This window comes from Pseudophryne corroboree, chromosome 6, assembly GCF_028390025.1.
Source record: "Pseudophryne corroboree isolate aPseCor3 chromosome 6, aPseCor3.hap2, whole genome shotgun sequence".
Lineage (NCBI taxonomy): Eukaryota > Metazoa > Chordata > Amphibia > Anura > Myobatrachidae > Pseudophryne > Pseudophryne corroboree.
In genome coordinates this window covers 815177889-815197962 of record NC_086449.1, presented here as the reverse complement: position 1 = coordinate 815197962, position 20074 = coordinate 815177889, and positions in this window count along the sequence as shown.

Genomic DNA, 20074 nt, shown 5'->3' with positions numbered 1-20074 from the left:
TGCTGCATTCCTCCAAACAGATAAATCTGTGTCTATAGGGTGATCCGGTCTCTAGGTCGACAAGACACACTTGCAGATGCCGGCGGTGAAGGTAGCGAAGGCGGGGGAACAGCGGGGGGAACAACGTCCATGCAGTGCAGCATAGCTGTCGTTACGAGGGAGGGGGTCGTTAATGATGCGCAGGAGCGCGCATCGTTAACGACATTGAGTGTACACACTGGATGAGATTGTAAAAGCTCTCGCTCGGACTGGCCCTTCTGAGCGAGATCTTTTACTTTCTCGTCTAGTGTGTATGTGGCTTTAGCCTTGAAGAGAGGTAAAGTAGACAGAAATAAAGTACCAACCAAACAGCACTTTTCCAGCCAACCAACCAGTCGTTTTTCAAACCCAGCCTGTAACACGGCAGTCAGCTGCTGATTAGCTGTTACTTTATCTTCAGACACTTTATCTCTCTCCAAGGTTTAGGGGCAGATGTGCTGATTTGTAGAGTAATAAAGCGGAGAGAGATAAAGTATCAGCCAATCAGCTCCTTACTGTCAAGTTACAGGCTATTTTTGGAAAATGACAGGAGCTGGTTGGTAGTTTATCTCTCTCCACGTTATCACTCTACAAGGCTAAGTAAATTTGCCCCTTAGTACATAGACCCCCATGTAATTCCTCCGTCAGGTGCACGTAACTGGCACCGATGCATCGACATTTGGGGGAGCGCATGGTATCCGTACACACACACGTCTGGGAGCCGTTGGTGCACACTGGCCTTTTATTTTCGAGCCAGGCAAACTCTCATTCTGTGCTGTTACCTAGACGTCAGTGACTGATGCCGTTTGGGGGCTAGGAGGGGGCGGCATCTACCTGCCACTCACTCTGCGACTAATTCCTCGTTGCGGCCACCATCATAATTCAGTCGCTGTATGCTCATACTGCAGCTTATACCCATACGCACTAGGAAAACACTGTCCGCCTTGCGTCCCATAGTCGCCTTGCGACCGTATCTGAATCAGGCTCAATATCCCCAGCCGCATATAGTATAGTAATAATAATAATTGATAAGGCGGCAGAAAGTTGGAAAGTCAGTAATTCCCTTTCGAAGCGAAGGCGGACAAATCCTGCCACTGGGAATTGTGGGTAATGGTATGCACATGAGCATATGTGTCTACCGTGTAATTTATTATATCGGCTGGTGTCTGTGGCGAAACAATTTTATGTTTCAAGGTGATGCTACTATGTGCAGAGGAGGGTGGGAGGGAGGTGGATAATATGGGCAATGACATGCCAGGACAGGTGGCGGGGGGAGGGGGGGGGGGGGTGTAGTGTAACGTGTCTGCCTGACATACCTGTACAGCGATATCAGTGCAGACGGTGGCTGATGCACTGTAACGTATAGTGCTGCGGTGTATATTGCAGGGGCAGCCTTTTAGCCTTCAAATGGGCCGAAAATTACCTTTAATAAATTAAAGCAGTACAATGAACCAAAGTACAAGACACTTTCAGGTATTTTAATGTAAGATAAGCAAATGTTAAAGCTACAAAACAACAAATGTGAAATCTGGGGCTGTAGGTGGAAGCTGGGGGGGTCGCCTGTTGCCCATCACTGATATAGGGGGATTAGAGGAATTAGTATTTTCCCAGTGTAATGTGTGTGGATAAGAGTATAGCTAACCTAGGTTGTCATGGTGACTATGAAATGCCGCCTGGTGAGTGGAGTCATAGGCGCTGTGCCCTCATCCAATATGGTTGCCCGCCCACCAGCAGCTGATCCCAGTCCCATCTCCAGGACATCAGGCGGAAGTTATAAAGAATTGGGGAGTGTTGGGGTGAGCGCCCAACGTGCAGCGTTCTGTAACGTTCTACTCTTACAGCGTCCGCAGCTGTATTTCTACATTTCCTGTACGCCCTGGTCATGTGGCGGGCCATAAGGGCCAATCGGCCGGGGCGGCCACACAGAGAGATGGGCCCTTGCTCAGCTGCATGACATACAGAGATACAGGGGCGTGTCACAAGGTCACTACAATGCCAGGGCTCTTATACACCCCCAGTCCGTCCCTGAGTCCAATCTCTTTTCAGGGTGAGATATAGTGGAGAAGTTACCCATAGCAACCAATAAGATTCTAGCTATCATCTAGCACAGTCTATACCAGTGGTCTCCAACCTTAATTGGGGTGTGAGCTACTTTTGGAAAATAAAACCTCTGAAGGAGCTTCCCCCTCCCCCCAATGCGCGTGCGTTCCTGTGAAAGTGGGTGTGGCTTCACAACTACAAGTAATGCCCCCCAACGTAGTGCCAGATACACAAATAATGCCCCCCAGCAGTGCCAGAAACAATGCCCCCACCAGTGCCAGATACAATTACCCCCCGCAGTGCCATTTAAAGTGCCCCCCCCGCAGTGCCAGATAAAATGCCCCCCCCCCACAGTGTCCGATACAGTGCCCCACACAGTGCTAACCCTTGCTGGCTTCTTCTACTGCTGCCGGTGCTGCTCCTGTATGAGTTACGGAAGGGGAGGAGAGCGCAGCGCGCGCCTTTCCTGTGAAGTCCGGAGAGCGGCTGTGGTGAGGGTGACAGAGCCTCCGGCGGCGGCGGGCATTTAAAATATGGTGCCGGTAAGTGAGCCAATCAAAACTCGTTTGGCCGATGGCCGGCACCATATTAAAAATGAAGGGAGGAGGAGTGCCAGTGACTTCCCAAGCCCGTGCGCTCTGTGAGCTACCGAAAATACTACGGCGAGCTACCGGTAGCTCGCGAGCTACGGGTTGGAGATCACTGGTCTATAATATCATCTACAAGCTGATTGGTTGCTATGGGCAACTTCTCCACTTTATCTCTCTTGAAGGTTTGCTATATCTCCCAATGTCCAGGGGCGCCAAGAGGGTGGAGGAGAGTGTAACTGATTACCCAGGCCCAGGGTCATCTGGCCAGGAACGGGCCCAGGCCAACTATGGATGAGGTGGAATGCCCCCTTCTAAGTACATGCCACTACAAAGCATAATATTTTAGGTCAAAATGAGTGTGGCCACACCCTGATGTTTGGCCACGCCTCCTATAGTATTCGAGCCCACCCTATGTCTCGGCGGCCCTGCCCATGTGGTTAATGACACAGTTACCAATGTGTGGACCAATCTGAAAGATCCGCCTGTGTAATGCTAGAACCCAGTGGCCACGTCATAGAGGGTGGAGTTTGCACAGGGGTACCGCCTGATACACTTCAGAGGCCATGTAACCTTCCAAAGGGGTAGATTTACCAATGTGCTGTTGCCCATAGCAACCAATAAAATTTTGGTTATCGTTTCTCTATTGCACTCTAGAATCTGATGGTTGCTCGGGGAAACACCACCACTTGTCTGTTTTAGAAGCTCCCCATCCTGCCCGTTATTTGCGTTGTCTGGATATGGCGCTGCCGCTTTACCGTCCACGCTGGGATTCGGTGTCATTTATTTTTGTAGACAGTTTTGAGGTTTGCATTTTCCTTTTCTGGATTTTCTTCTATATACTATTTATACTCTTATTAGCAGTTTGTGCTTAGAAAATAAAAATAGATAAAATCTTTTAGAAACTGAGGCCTGGCGCCAGCTCCCCGGAGTCCGGGCGTCCTACAACCACCCCCAGTCCTCTGCTGCAACACTCCGGAAAGCTCTGTAGTTTATGCGCAGATTGCAGCAAACCAGAACTGACTTCATTAATCATCTCACAGGGGACATCAAGAGGAACTTACACCAAATGGTGTTTTAGTGGAGGATTAACTCATTGTGGCCAACTGCTCCCATAACACTATAACTTACGTACCTACTCTCCCGGAATGGTTGGGAGTCTCCTGAAAATCGTTGGCACTCCCGGGTGTTGCGGCTGCTCCAGTGAAATGGGAGGTAGAGGTGGACGATAATGGGATTCGTGTCATCGTGGCTCCGCCCCCAGCTTCACAATACCAACAATTACAGCATTGCCTAGCGGGGCCACGATAACTCAAGCACCACCCACTTCTACAGCACCACCCCCCCATCCCCTTCCCCGCAGTGCGCAACTGACTGTTCCCTAAGTCTGCTTAACACAGATTGCCTCTTTCAGTGGAGATGTAATAAGCCTTGGAGAGTAATAAAGTGGAGAGAGATAAAGTAAATCAGCTCCGGACTGCCATGTTACAGACTGTGTTTGAAAAACGTCAGGAGCTGATTGGTTGGCGCTTTATCGCTCTCCTTTACATCATTACTTTGAAGAACAATCCACACATAAAACAACCGCGGGATTTGTGTCTGCCGCTAGCCGCATCTCACGTGAGGCGTTATGGCGAGATTGATGAATATTCCCCTATGTCTCACGTTATCTGATATATAAAAGATGCCGAAGGCTCCATTGCATACAGGGAATGATTCTGGTTTGGAAGTAAAGCAGAAAAAGCAAGTAACGGGTGTAATTTCAAGTTGATCGCAGCAGGAATTCTGTTAGCAATTGGGCAATACCATGTGCACTGCAGGGGAGGCAGATATAACTAGAGATGAGCGCCTGAAATTTTTCGGGTTTTGTGTTTTGGTTTTGGGTTCGGTTCCGCGGCCGTGTTTTGGGTTCGAACGCGTTTTGGCAAAACCTCACCGAATTTTTTTTGTCGGATTCGGGTGTGTTTTGGATTCGGTTTTTTTTTCAAAAAACACTAAAAAACAGCTTAAATCATAGAATTTGGGGGTCATTTTGATCCCAAAGTATTATTAACCTCAAAAACCATAATTTACACTCATTTTCAGTCTATTCTGAATACCTCACACCTCACAATATTATTTTTAGTCCTAAAATTTGCACCGAGGTCGCTGTGTGAGTAAGATAAGCGACCCTAGTGGCCGACACAAACACCGGGCCCATCTAGGAGTGGCACTGCAGTGTCACGCAGGATGGCCCTTCCAAAAAACCCTCCCCAAACAGCACATGACGCAAAGAAAAAAAGAGGCGCAATGAGGTAGCTGTGTGAGTAAGATTAGCGACCCTAGTGGCCGACACAAACACCGGGCCCATCTAGGAGTGGCACTGCAGTGTCACGCAGGATGGCCCTTCCAAAAAACCCTCCCCAAACAGCACATGACGCAAAGAAAAAAAGAGGCGCAATGAGGTAGCTGTGTGAGTAAGATTAGCGACCCTAGTGGCCGACACAAACACCGGGCCCATCTAGGAGTGGCACTGCAGTGTCACGCAGGATGGCCCTTCCAAAAAACCCTCCCCAAACAGCACATGACGCAAAGAAAAAAAGAGGCGCAATGAGGTAGCTGTGTGAGTAAGATTAGCGACCCTAGTGGCCGACACAAACACCGGGCCCATCTAGGAGTGGCACTGCAGTGTCACGCAGGATGGCCCTTCCAAAAAACCCTCCCCAAACAGCACATGACGCAAAGAAAAAAAGAGGCGCAATGAGGTAGCTGTGTGAGTAAGATTAGCGACCCTAGTGGCCGACACAAACACCGGGCCCATCTAGGAGTGGCACTGCAGTGTCACGCAGGATGTCCCTTCCAAAAAAACCTCCCCAAACAGCACATGACGCAAAGAAAAAAAGAGGCGCAATGAGGTAGCTGACTGTGTGAGTAAGATTAGCGACCCTAGTGGCCGACACAAACACCGGGCCCATCTAGGAGTGGCACTGCAGTGTCACGCAGGATGTCCCTTCCAAAAAACCCTCCCCAATCAGCACATGATGCAAAGAAAAAGAAAAGAAAAAAGAGGTGCAAGATGGAATTGTCCTTGGGCCCTCCCACCCACCCTTATGTTGTATAAACAAAACAGGACATGCACACTTTAACCAACCCATCATTTCAGTGACAGGGTCTGCCACACGACTGTGACTGATATGACGGGTTGGTTTGGACCCCCCCCAAAAAAGAAGCAATTAATCTCTCCTTGCACAAACTGGCTCTACAGAGGCAAGATGTCCACCTCATCTTCACCCTCCGATATATCACCGTGTACATCCCCCTCCTCACAGATTATCAATTCGTCCCCACTGGAATCCACCATCTCAGCTCCCTGTGTACTTTGTGGAGGCAATTGCTGCTGGTCAATGTCTCCGCGGAGGAATTGATTATAATTCATTTTAATGAACATCATCTTCTCCACATTTTCTGGATGTAACCTCGTACGCCGATTGCTGACAAGGTGAGCGGCGGCACTAAACACTCTTTCGGAGTACACACTTGTGGGAGGGCAACTTAGGTAGAATAAAGCCAGTTTGTGCAAGGGCCTCCAAATTGCCTCTTTTTCCTGCCAGTATAAGTACGGACTGTGTGACGTGCCTACTTGGATGCGGTCACTCATATAATCCTCCACCATTCTATCAATGTTGAGAGAATCATATGCAGTGACAGTAGACGACATGTCCGTAATCGTTGTCAGGTCCTTCAGTCCGGACCAGATGTCAGCATCAGCAGTCGCTCCAGACTGCCCTGCATCACCGCCAGCGGGTGGGCTCGGAATTCTGAGCCTTTTCCTCGCACCCCCAGTTGCGGGAGAATGTGAAGGAGGAGATGTTGACAGGTCGCGTTCCGCTTGACTTGACAATTTTGTCACCAGCAGGTCTTTCAACCCCAGCAGACCTGTGTCTGCCGGAAAGAGAGATCCAAGGTAGGCTTTAAATCTAGGATCGAGCACGGTGGCCAAAATGTAGTGCTCTGATTTCAACAGATTGACCACCCGTGAATCCTTGTTAAGCGAATTAAGGGCTGCATCCACAAGTCCCACATGCCTAGCGGAATCGCTCCCTTTTAGCTCCTTCTTCAATGCCTCCAGCTTCTTCTGCAAAAGCCTGATGAGGGGAATGACCTGACTCAGGCTGGCAGTGTCTGAACTGACTTCACGTGTGGCAAGTTCAAAGGGCATCAGAACCTTGCACAACGTTGAAATCATTCTCCACTGCGCCTGAGACAGGTGCATTCCACCTACTATATCGTGCTCAATTGTATAGGCTTGAATGGCCTTTTGCTGCTCCTCCAACCTCTGAAGCATATAGAGGGTTGAATTCCACCTCGTTACCACTTCTTGCTTCAGATGATGGCAGGGCAGGTTCAGTAGTTTTTGGTGGTGCTCCAGTCTTCTGTACGTGGTGCCTGTACGCCGAAAGTGTCCCGCAATTCTTCTGGCCACCGACAGCATCTCTTGCACGCCCCTGTCGTTTTTTAAAAAATTCTGCACCACCAAATTCAAGGTATGTGCAAAACATGGGACGTGCTGGAATTTGCCCATATTTAATGCACACACAATATTGCTGGCGTTGTCCGATGCCACAAATCCACAGGAGAGTCCATTTGGGGTAAGCCATTCCGCGATGATCTTCCTCAGTTGCCGTAAGAGGTTTTCAGCTGTGTGCGTATTCTGGAAACCGGTGATACAAAGCATAGCCTGCCTAAGAAAGAGTTGGCGTTTGCGAGATGCTGCTACTGGTGCCGCCGCTGCTGTTTTTGCGGCGGGAGTCCATACATCTACCCAGTGGGCTGTCACAGTCATATAGTCCTGACCCTGCCCTGCTCCACTTGTCCACATGTCCGTGGTTAAGTGGACATTGGGTACAGCTGCATTTTTTAGGACACTGGTGACTCTTTTTCTGAGGTCTGTGTACATTTTCGGTATCGCCTGCCTAGAGAAATGGAACCTAGATGGTATTTGGTACCGGGGACACAGTACCTCCAACAAGTCTCTAGTTGGCTCTGCAGTAATGATGGATACCGGAACCACGTTTCTCACCACCCAGGATGCCAAGGCCTCAGTTATCCGCTTTGCAGTAGGATGACTGCTGTGATATTTCATCTTCCTCGCAAAGGACTGTTGAACAGTCAATTGCTTACTGGAAGTAGTACAAGTGGGCTTACGACTTCCCCTCTGGGATGACCATCGACTCCCAGCGGCAACAACAGCAGCGCCAGCAGCAGTAGGCGTTACACGCAAGGATGCATCGGAGGAATCCCAGGCAGGAGAGGACTCGTCAGAATTGCCAGTGACATGGCCTGCAGGACTATTGGCATTCCTGGGGAAGGAGGAAATTGACACTGAGGGAGTTGGTGGGGTGGTTTGCGTGAGCTTGGTTACAAGAGGAAGGGATTTACTGGTCAGTGGACTGCTTCCGCTGTCACCCAAAGTTTTTGAACTTGTCACTGACTTATTATGAATGCGCTGCAGGTGACGTATAAGGGAGGATGTTCCGAGGTGGTTAACGTCCTTACCCCTACTTATTACAGCTTGACAAAGGGAACACACGGCTTGACACCTGTTGTCCGCATTTCTGGTGAAATACCTCCACACCGAAGAGCTGATTTTTTTGGTATTTTCACCTGGCATGTCAACGGCCATATTCCTCCCACGGACAACAGGTGTCTCCCCGGGTGCCTGACTTAAACAAACCACCTCACCATCAGAATCCTCCTGGTCAATTTCCTCCCCAGCGCCAGCAACACCCATATCCTCCTCATCCTGGTGTACTTCAACACTGACATCTTCAATCTGACTATCAGGAACTGGACTGCGGGTGCTCCTTCCAGCACTTGCAGGGGGCGTGCAAATGGTGGAAGGCGCATGCTCTTCACGTCCAGTGTTGGGAAGGTCAGGCATCGCAACCGACACAATTGGACTCTCCTTGTGGATTTGGGATTTCGAAGAATGCACAGTTCTTTGCTGTGCTGCTTTTGCCAGCTTGAGTCTTTTCATTTTTCTAGCGAGAGGCTGAGTGCTTCCATCCTCATGTGAAGCTGAACCACTAGCCATGAACATAGGCCAGGGCCTCAGCCATTCCTTGCCACTCCGTGTGGTAAATGGCATATTGGCAAGTTTACGCTTCTCCTCCGACAATTTTATTTTAGGTTTTGGAGTCCTTTTTTTACTGATATTTGGTGTTTTGGATTTGACATGCTCTGTACTATGACATTGGGCATCGGCCTTGGCAGACGACGTTGCTGGCATTTCATCGTCTCGGCCATGACTAGTGGCAGCAGCTTCAGCACGAGGTGGAAGTGGATCTTGATCTTTCCCTAATTTTGGAACCTCAACATTTTTGTTCTCCATATTTTAATAGGCACAACTAAAAGGCACCTCAGGTAAACAATGGAGATGGATGGATTGGATACTAGTATACAATTATGGACGGGCTGCCGAGTGCCGACACAGAGGTAGCCACAGCCGTGAACTACCGCACTGTACTGTGTCTGCTGCTAATATATAGACTGGTTGATAAAGAGATAGTATACTCGTAACTAGTATGTATGTATAAAGAAAGAAAAAAAAAACCACGGTTAGGTGGTATATACAATTATGGACGGGCTGCCGAGTGCCGACACAGAGGTAGCCACAGCCGTGAACTACCGCACTGTACTGTGTCTGCTGCTAATATAGACTGGTTGATAAAGAGATAGTATACTCGTAACTAGTATGTATGTATAAAGAAAGAAAAAAAAACCACGGTTAGGTGGTATATACAATTATGGACGGGCTGCCGAGTGCCGACACAGAGGTAGCCACAGCCGTGAACTACCGCACTGTACTGTGTCTGCTGCTAATATAGACTGGTTGATAAAGAGATAGTATACTCGTAACTAGTATGTATGTATAAAGAAAGAAAAAAAAACCACGGTTAGGTGGTATATACAATTATGGACGGGCTGCCGAGTGCCGACACAGAGGTAGCCACAGCCGTGAACTACCGCACTGTACTGTGTCTGCTGCTAATATATAGACTGGTTGATAAAGAGATAGTATACTCGTAACTAGTATGTATGTATAAAGAAAGAAAAAAAAACCACGGTTAGGTGGTATATACAATTATGGACGGGCTGCCGAGTGCCGACACAGAGGTAGCCACAGCCGTGAACTACCGCACTGTACTGTGTCTGCTGCTAATATAGACTGGTTGATAAAGAGATAGTATACTCGTAACTAGTATGTATGTATAAAGAAAGAAAAAAAAACCACGGTTAGGTGGTATATACAATTATGGACGGGCTGCCGAGTGCCGACACAGAGGTAGCCACAGCCGTGAACTACCGCACTGTACTGTGTCTGCTGCTAATATATAGACTGGTTGATAAAGAGATAGTATACTCGTAACTAGTATGTATGTATAAAGAAAGAAAAAAAAACCACGGTTAGGTGGTATATACAATTATGGACGGGCTGCCGAGTGCCGACACAGAGGTAGCCACAGCCGTGAACTACCGCACTGTACTGTGTCTGCTGCTAATATAGACTGGTTGATAAAGAGATAGTATACTCGTAACTAGTATGTATGTATAAAGAAAGAAAAAAAAACCACGGTTAGGTGGTATATACAATTATGGACGGGCTGCCGAGTGCCGACACAGAGGTAGCCACAGCCGTGAACTACCGCACTGTACTGTGTCTGCTGCTAATATATAGACTGGTTGATAAAGAGATAGTATACTACTAATATTATATATACTGGTGGTCAGGTCACTGGTCACTAGTCACACTGGCAGTGGCACTCCTGCAGCAAAAGTGTGCACTGTTTAATTTTAATATAATATTATGTACTCCTGGCTCCTGCTATAACCTATAACTGGCACTGCAGTAGTGCTCCCCAGTCTCCCCCACAATTATAAGCTGTGTGAGCTGAGCAGTCAGACAGATATATAATATATATAGATGATGCAGCACACTGGCCTGAGCCTGAGCAGTGCACACAGATATGGTATGTGACTGACTGAGTCACTGTGTGTATCGCTTTTTTCAGGCAGAGAACGGATATATTAAATAAACTGCACTGTGTGTCTGGTGGTCACTCACTATATAATATATTATGTACTCCTGGCTCCTGCTATAACCTATAACTGGCACTGCAGTAGTGCTCCCCAGTCTCCCCCACAATTATAAGCTGTGTGAGCTGAGCAGTCAGACAGATATATATAATATTATATATAGATAATAGATGATGCAGCACACTGGCCTGAGCCTGAGCAGTGCACACAGATATGGTATGTGACTGAGTCACTGTGTGCTGTGTATCGCTTTTTTCAGGCAGAGAACGGATTATAAATAAAACTGGTGGTCACTATCAGCAAAACTCTGCACTGTACTGAGTACTCCTAATGCTCCCCAAAATTAGTAAATCAAGTGTCTCTCTAATCTATTCTAAACGGAGAGGACGCCAGCCACGTCCTCTCCCTATCAATCTCAATGCACGTGTGAAAATGGCGGCGACGCGCGGCTCCTTATATAGAATCCGAGTCTCGCGATAGAATCCGAGCCTCGCGAGAATCCGACAGCGTCATGATGACGTTCGGGCGCGCTCGGGTTAACCGAGCAAGGCGGGAAGATCCGAGTCGCTCGGACCCGTGAAAAAAAACATGAAGTTCTGGCGGGTTCGGATTCAGAGAAACCGAACCCGCTCATCTCTAGATATAACATGTGCAGAGAGAGGTAGATTTGGGTGTGGTGTGTTCAATCTGCAATCTAATTTGCAGTGTAAAAATAAAGTAGGCCAGTATTTACCCTGCACAGAAACAAAATAACCCAACCAGATCTATCTCTCTCTGCACATGTTATATCTGCCACACCTGCAGTGCACATGGGCCCTCATTCCGAGCTGTTCGCTCGCTAGCCGCTTTTCGCAGCAGTGCACACGCTAAGCCGCCGCCCTCTGGGAGTGAATCTTAGCTTAGCAGAATTGCGAACGAAAGATTCGCAATATTGCGAAAAGACTTCTCTGTGCAGTTTCTGAGTAGCTCGAGACTTACTCCTACACTGCGATCAGTTCAGTGCTTGTCGTTCCTGGTTTGACGTCACAAACACACCCAGCGTTCGCCCAGACACTCCCCCGTTTCTCCAGCCACTCCCGCGTTTTTCCCAGAAACGGCAGCGTTTTTTCACACACTCCCATAAAGCGGCCAGTTTCCGCCCAGAAACACCCACTTCCTGTCAATCACACTACGATCACCAGAACGAAGAAAAAACCTCGTAATGCCGTGAGTAAAATACCAAACTTCTTAGCAAATTTACTTGGCGCAGCCGCAGTGCGAACATTGCGCATGCGCAATTAGCGGAAAATCGGGGAGAGAGAGGATTGCTGTGAAATGAGGTGAACGATGCAGAACGTAGGGACAGGCAGGCAGGAATATTACACACATGGGGCACAGATATTGCGGAGTGGAACAGACAGTCTGACATTTCCACACGGCACCGTATTGCTGAATGATTGACAGGTGAGCTCACCCAGCAGGACAGATTTGCTGCAAACCAAGGACTGCCAGCTACAGTGGATGTAACATGACGGATATTCCTTATGAGACAGAGCAGACGGAGACACGTACCAGCGATGTGTTTTAGTACAATAATTGTAGAGATTAATCAGAGTCACTGTGGGGAAGTGGTAATAAGACGTCGCCGTTCTGATCCAGACTGGTACCTCCGAGGATAAACAGCTGCGTTATTCTACACAGCCAATGAGGGACGAGGTCAGGCCGCCTGTGGCTCTGCGGCTGCTGTGGAACTACAAGTGACATAGGGGTAGATGTACTAAACCTTGGAGAGAGATAAATTGGACAGAGATAAAGTACCAGCCAATCAGCTCCTAAATGCCATGTTACAGGCTAAGGGGTCTATTCACGAAGCAGTGAAATGTGTGGAGAAGTGAGCCTGTGGAGAAGTTGCCCATGGCAACCAATCAGCTGCTCCGTACAATTTTATAGTATGCAAATTATAAATGTTACTTCAATGCTGATTGGTTGGCAGGGGCAACTTCCCCACTGGCTCACTTCTCCACACTTTTCACTGCTTTATGAATAGGCCCCTAAATTTGAAAAATTACAGGTAGGAGCTGATTGGCTGGTACTTTATCTGCATCCACTTTATCTCTCTAAGGGGAGAAGTCAACCTTGGGCGGAGGGGACAAATTACCTTTGCCGCAGCGTTTAAACACCAGCCTTATGGGGTAGCGAACACTTTTGAGCAAGATCCCGCCGCCATTTTTTTTTACTTTACAGAGGCAGGTGTTGCGGGAACTCGGACCCCATTTTTTTTTGCTCATTGCCATGATTTGTGGTAATGGGACAGGGCCTCGATGGCAATGATTCATGGTAAAAGGCCTCCCACGTCACTGGGAAAATGGGAGCTTGGGGAGACTGTTCTTGACTCCTGGGGTTCCAGGAGGGCTCTGGAGATTTGGAAGTCTACTGTGGCTGTGCTCCCCTAATGGATAACCCCTCAATGCGGCACCTATGGTGTAGGCAGCGGAAGGGGGCTTCTGGGTACATTCAGTGTAGTATGTGACATGGGCTGCTGGAGGTATGCTTGTAGCCCTGCACGCCTACACCTGGCAGGAGGTCTGACAGACGCAGCAGCGCCCCGGGGGTGAGACTCGTTTACAGGTAGATTTAGCAAGCCTGGAATGGAAAAGGGTTTATGTTGCCGTTAGCAACCAGAGTCTAGCTACCATTTGTCTAGTACATTTTTTAAAACTACAGCAACAATCTGGTTGCTATGGGTAACGTTTACCCTATATAATTATAACACCTCTATATATACATAGAGTATTGTACACAAACATTTGCGCAGTATCCCGCAGATTATTTCATTCTGTAGACTCTTTGTTCCCATTCTAATGAGTTCGATGTATCAGAAACTTCTGCTAAACTTTCATGCTGTATAACCCCCCCCCCGTCTTGTCATCCCCCTCAGAGCCCCCCACACCGACACCAGAGAGGTTAAACGAACCCAGAGCCGAGGGCGGATCCTCCTGCTGATCCCGCTATTTTTGGGACAGGGTAAAATCAGGTTGCAATCACCAGAGCTGGGACCTGGTCTGATTTTACATGTCTCCTAAATGTCACCTCACGCGTTGGCAGTGTCACACAGACATCCATCACACATAGCTTTCATTACACCTAAACATAGCACGGGACGGCATAGCACGGGGCCAGGGCCTTCCAGCTCAGCTCAGGATGTTTATTACTCAACACACAAACAATACAAGCATGTACCTAGTAGCACGATGTGCATTACCTTTTATAAACGTAAACTATAAGTTACCGTAGCTACTGGTTGGCTAAGATGGTATTCGCCAGTGCACCCTCCCCCTCCTACTCCCCGGCTCAAATACCCATATATTTAATCCCTGGGGGGCCCTTGGCCATCGGGGAAGGGTCTCTGCAATTTACCCAGCCTTGCCTTTTGGCAGGGCCACCTCAAGTATAGGCACACTGGGCAGATGCCCAGGGCACCACAATTCTAGGGGCTGACTGGGCGAGAGGGCATCTGTCCCCTTGGCTGGTGCCTCCGTAGAGTCTTGGGAGGAAGGTAGAGAATACTGCCGGCAGCTCTGATTGTGAATTGCACCCAATCAGAGCCTCTAGGCAGCATTCTCTAACGGTTGTGTATATTTTCTCTTCCTGATCAGGACCAGGAAGTGACATAACGAGAGGGCAGTAGATAACTTCCGCCCTTGCAGCACCTAAATGTTTTCTCCGTTCTCCGTTCGTTTGAGGTTATTTTGTTTTATCCATGCACCATTGGACGCTCGCCACGCTTTGGGCTCGGTGTCTCGCTCTGCTCCGCTTCGCTCGCCACAGATAACTATTCCAAATAGTTTGTGACATGGATCCAGGGGCTTATGGGAAAGCAGTGCCGTAACTAGGCATTTTAGCGCTGTGTGCAAGAAACGGCATTGCCCCCCCCCCCCCCCCTCATGCAAGATAGGGGGAAATATATAGGGGCGTGGCTTCATGGGGAAGGGGCGTGGCCACAACATAATACCAATTCATACTATGGTGCACAGTAGTCTCCATTATTCAAATTACGCTGCACAGTAGCACCACTACACCAGGTAGAGCCCCTTTTACACCTAACGACAGACAGCGTCCCCTTTTTACACATTACGGCAGCGCGTCCCCTTTTTACACATTACGGCAGCCAGTCCCCATTTTTACACATATCGGCAACCAGTCCCCCTTTTTTTTACACATTACGGCAGACAGCGTCCCCCTTTTTACACATTACGGCAGCCAGTCCCCATTTTTTACACATATCAGCAGCCAGTCCCCCTTTTTTTTACACATTACGGCAGACAGCGTCCCCCTTTTTACACATTACTGCAGCCAGTCCCCCTTTTTACACATTGTGGCAGACAGAACAGAGAGAGAGAGAGATACTTACCATCTCTCCCCGCTGGCAGTCAGGCTCCTCGGTGCTGGCAGATCCTGGGCAGGGGAGAAGGAGGAGGAGGGAGGGGGACTGGAGCTGCAGCAGCGCTATGTAATTGGTAGAGGCGCCACTGCAGCAGCCCCCTCTCCTTCCGCATTGGCTGTCCGCTGCTGTGAATGCTGGGATGAGGGAACCGCATCCCAGCATTCACAGCAGCGCCGGGCAGCCAATGCGGAAGGAGAGGGGACTGCTGCAGCGGCGCCTCTACCAATTACATAGCGCTGCTGCGGCTCCAGTCTCCCTCCCTCCCATCTCCTCCTCCCCTGCCTCCGGCGCTGCTGCTCTCCTCCAGTGCGGCGCACACAGCACAGAACAGGCGGCTTGTAATGAGTCAATCTGACTCATTACAAGCCGCTGGCCGTTGCGCCCTCAGGGCAACTGCGCTGTTACGGTGCTGTGGGAAAGGTCCTCTCCATGAAGAGAAACTAGACGCTACCATTCTCTAACTGCCCCCCAGGCTGCAGCCAGACAGTGAATGGCTGTCAGCATGCTGATTTGTGGATGGTTGGAACCATCCATCTATCAGAGTGCAGCATTCTCTACCTGTCTTCAGCCTGCAGCCAGACGGTGAATGGCTGTCAGCTGGCTGATTGGTGGATGGCTAGAGATATCCACAAATAAGAGTGCAGCATTCCCTACCTGCAGAGCCGGCCATAGGCATAGGCAAACTAGGCAATTGCCTAGGGCATTTGACATGCCTAGGGGCATCAGCAGCTTCTGCTGATTAAAATGATATGCGGCATGCCTATATTCTGTGTGTAGCATTTCTTATGCAGATACAGCCACAGTCTCACACAATATATAGGCATGCTGCATATCATTTTAATCAGCAGAATCTGCTTGTGCATCCTAGCCACATAGCAATGCAAATAAGATGCATTTTCATAAAAAGGTGCCCGACGTTAGCATTGAGGCAAGATTTATGAGGACACATCTGTATCCAAGCAGAGGCAGAGGTCACAGTGATAGTGGCAGTGTGAGTGCTGTGTGCATGTGAGTGGGTTGGTTGTGCAGTAGTGTTCGGAATATGTGTAAGGAGCATTATGTGTGTCATGTAGAAATGCATTAATAATGTGCAACATATGTGTAAGGGGCACTATGTGTGTCATTATGTGTATAAGGGCATTAACAATGTGCAGCATATATGTAAGGGACATTATGTGTAAAAGGGCATTAATAAAGGTTGCCATAATGTGTAAGGTGCATTATGTTTATAAGGACATTAATAATGTGTAAGGGGCATTACTGTGTGGAATTATGTGTATAAATGCATTACTAATGTGTGGCATTATGTGTATAAGGTGCTCTACTATGTGGCGTTGCGTATAGAAAGGGCACTACTGTGTCGTCTAATATGAATAAAGAGCAATAGGGTGTGGTGTAATGTGAATAAGGAGCAATTCAGTGTGATGTAATGTGAATAAGGGGCTCTACTGTGAGGAGTAATGTTTATAAGGTAAAGTAATACTACTGTGGGATGTAATATGAATTATAGACACTATCGCGTGATCAAATGTGAATAAAGTTGCAGTACTGTGTGGCGTAATTGGAATTGGGGTTACTATTGTGTGGCCATGCCCCTTGCCAGCAAAAACACACCCCTTTTTGGGCTGTGCGCCAAATGTGCGAACTGTTCCTAATTAAAATATAGGGGGTACAAACACCAAATTAAGGACTGCTATGGGTGAGGGGTGATGGTGCTGGGAAAGAGGTGCAAGGTCAGAGGCGGAACCAGCGGTGGTGCTAGGGGGCACCAGCCAAAATCTTGCCTAGGGCATCATATTGGTTAGGGCCGGCTCTGCCTACCTGCCTTCAGCCTGCAGCCAGACTGTGAATGTCTGTCAGCATGCTGATTGGTGGATGACTGGAGCTATCCACCAATCAGAGTGCTTTCAGCCATCACTGTATAGAAGCATGTGGAGAGACAGCGCAGGAGGGATACGTTATGATTTTTTGGCCATTGCTTTGCCCAGGGCCTTTAATGCTGCCCTTTGGTCCGAGCTCTTGATGCTGTGGCTCAGAAGTGGGGCGCACATAGGGTTCAATTCAATTAGATGTGAAGGCACTGCATCTTGCACCCTTTGCGGGCCAAAATGTTGCTGCAAGAAGTTTTGTGCTAGTTCAGGCTGCCGTAAAGTGCAGCTGTTACCGCACTAATTCTCGGGTGCAAGACCCTGGCACCTAATTGGATTGACCCCATAATATCATAACGCCGTGATGCAGCCGAGAAAGTCCTTCACTTTGCCAGGGCTGTCTGGACCCCTAGAGATAACTATGCAAAAACACTACGACATACGATCAATCACATGACGTGTGTTCCCGGCAGTAACTCTGATCTAAAACCGTAGTTGCATGAGTTTGTGCGGTACAGCAGGATCCAGAACACACACGCTCGCACAGTGATGCACAATCTAAATTCAGAGCCAGTGTTATTTATGGAACCACTCCGGCACCCAGGATAGCACGTGTGTGTCCACAACTCCTAAGGATGACATGGTAGAAGTGTGCGTCCTGTGGGGAGTGCGGGAAGAAGATACGGGCGCAGAATACAATGAAGCGGAAACTTTACAGTATTTCGGTGTAGGGGGATAATTTAAGGTGCTGTCATTTGTAAAAATATACACAGGGTTTCCAAAAATCCAACATGTAGGGTTATGGTGCCCCCTATTGATGTGTTGGAGACATATATATGATATGTGTGTTAGGAGCGCCATCATGTGGTCACCCAGCATACTGTAACAAATGCCTTATTTAAACTGAATAATGGTGGTCATTCCGAGTTGTTCGCTCGGTAATTTTCTTCGCATCACAGCGATTTTCAGCTAACTGCGCATGCGCAATGTTCGCACTGCGACTGCGTCAAGTAAATTTGCTATGCAGTTAGGTATTTTACTCACGGCATTACAAGGTTTTTTCTTCGTTCTGGTAATCGTAATGTGATTGACAGGAAGTGGGTGTTTCTGGGCGGAAACTGGTAGTTTTATGGGAGTGTGTGAAAAAACGCTGCCGTTTCTGGGAAAAACGTGGGAGTGGCTGGAGAAACGGGGGAGTGTCTGGGCGAACACTGGGTGTGTTTGTGACGTCAAACCAGGAACGAAACTGACTGAACTGACGCAGTGGCAGAGTAAGTCTTTAGCTACTCAGAAACTGCAAAGAAGTTTCTTTTCGCAATTCTGCGAATCATTCGTTCGCAATTCTGCTAAGCTAAGATACACTCCCAGAGGGCGGCGGCTTAGCGTGTGCAATGCTGCTAAAAGCAGTTAGCGAGCGAACAACTCGGAATGAGGGCCCATGTGCACTGCAGGGGAGGCAGATTTAACATGTGCAGAGAGAGTTAGATTTGGGTGGGGTGTGGTCAATCTGCAATCTAATTTGCAGTGTAAAAAAAAGCAGCCAGTATTTACCCTGCACAGAAATAAAATAACCCACACAAATCTAACTCTTTCTGCACATGTTATATCTGCCTCCCCTGCAGTGCACATGGTTTTGCCCAATTGCTATCAAAAATCCTGCTGCGATCAACTTGGAATTACCCCCCATGTGCACTGCAGGTGGGGCAGATGTAACATGTGCAGAGAAAGTTAGATTTGGGTGGGTTATATTGTGTCTGTGCAGGGTAAATACTGGCTGCTTTATTTTTACACTGCAATTCAGATTTCAGTTTGAACACACCCCACCCAAATCTAACTCTTTCTGCACATGTTACATCTGCCCCACCTGCAATGCACATGGTTTTGCCCAACTGCTAACAAATTTGCTGCTGCGATCAACTCTGAATTAGGCCCTATAAACAGGCGGGTGCAGATTTCACACCATCGCTAATATTAATCTTGTTTTTTTCTGCTGTCAGGGAATTTTGCTTTGCACCAAAAGATGAATATTCTATGCTTACAGAATACTCTCTATAAATACAATGGGGTGAGATGTATGAAATCTTGGAGAGTTAAAGTAGAGAAGTTGCTTATAGCAACTAATCATCTTCTGTCATTTGTCTATCACATCCTGTAACATGGCAGTTAGAAGCTGTTTGATTGGTACGTTATCTCTCACCAAGGTTTGATAAATGTCCACCAACATAAATGATATGTATTATGTAGCCTTGATAATTTCTGCTGTGGAAACATATAAAGTGCACAACATTGCAAATAAGAATATTACAGCGCTAGAAGTAGCAAACCACTTTTATCATATTAAGTCTGGCTGAGAGGGGGATCCTGGTCCTCTGTTACACAGTCTGCACCTGTTACACAGTCTGCACCTGTTACACAGTCTGCACCTGCATGCAGTATACCTACACTTCTGCATTACTAGATGATTGCACAGGAACTGTAACCGGACTTTGGGCCTAATTCAGAGCTGATTGCAGGAGCAAATTTGTTAGCAGTTGGGCAAAACCATGGCCCTCATTCCGAGTTGTTCGCTCGCAAGCTGCTTTTAGCAGCATTGCACACGCTAAGCCGCCGCCTACTGGGAGTGAATCTTAGCTTATCAAAATTGCAAACGATGTATTAGCAATATTGCGATTACAAACTTCTTAGTAGTTTCTGAGTAGCTCCAGACTTACTCGGCATCTGCGATCAGTTCAGTGCTTGTCGTTCCTGGTTTGACGTCATAAACACACCCAGCGTTCGCCCAGACACTCTTCCGTTTCTTCAGCCACTCCCGCGTTTTTCCCAGAAACGGTAGCGTTTTTTCGCACACACCCATAAAACGGCCTGTTTCTGCCCAGAAACACCCACTTCCTGTCAATCACATTACGATCGCCAGAACGAAGAAAAAGCCGTGAGTAAAATACCTAACTGCATAGCAAATTTACTTGGCGCAGTCGCAGTGCGAACATTGCGCATGCGCACTAAGCGGAAAATCGCTGCAATGCGAAGAAATTTACTGAGCGAACAACTCGGAATGAGGGCCC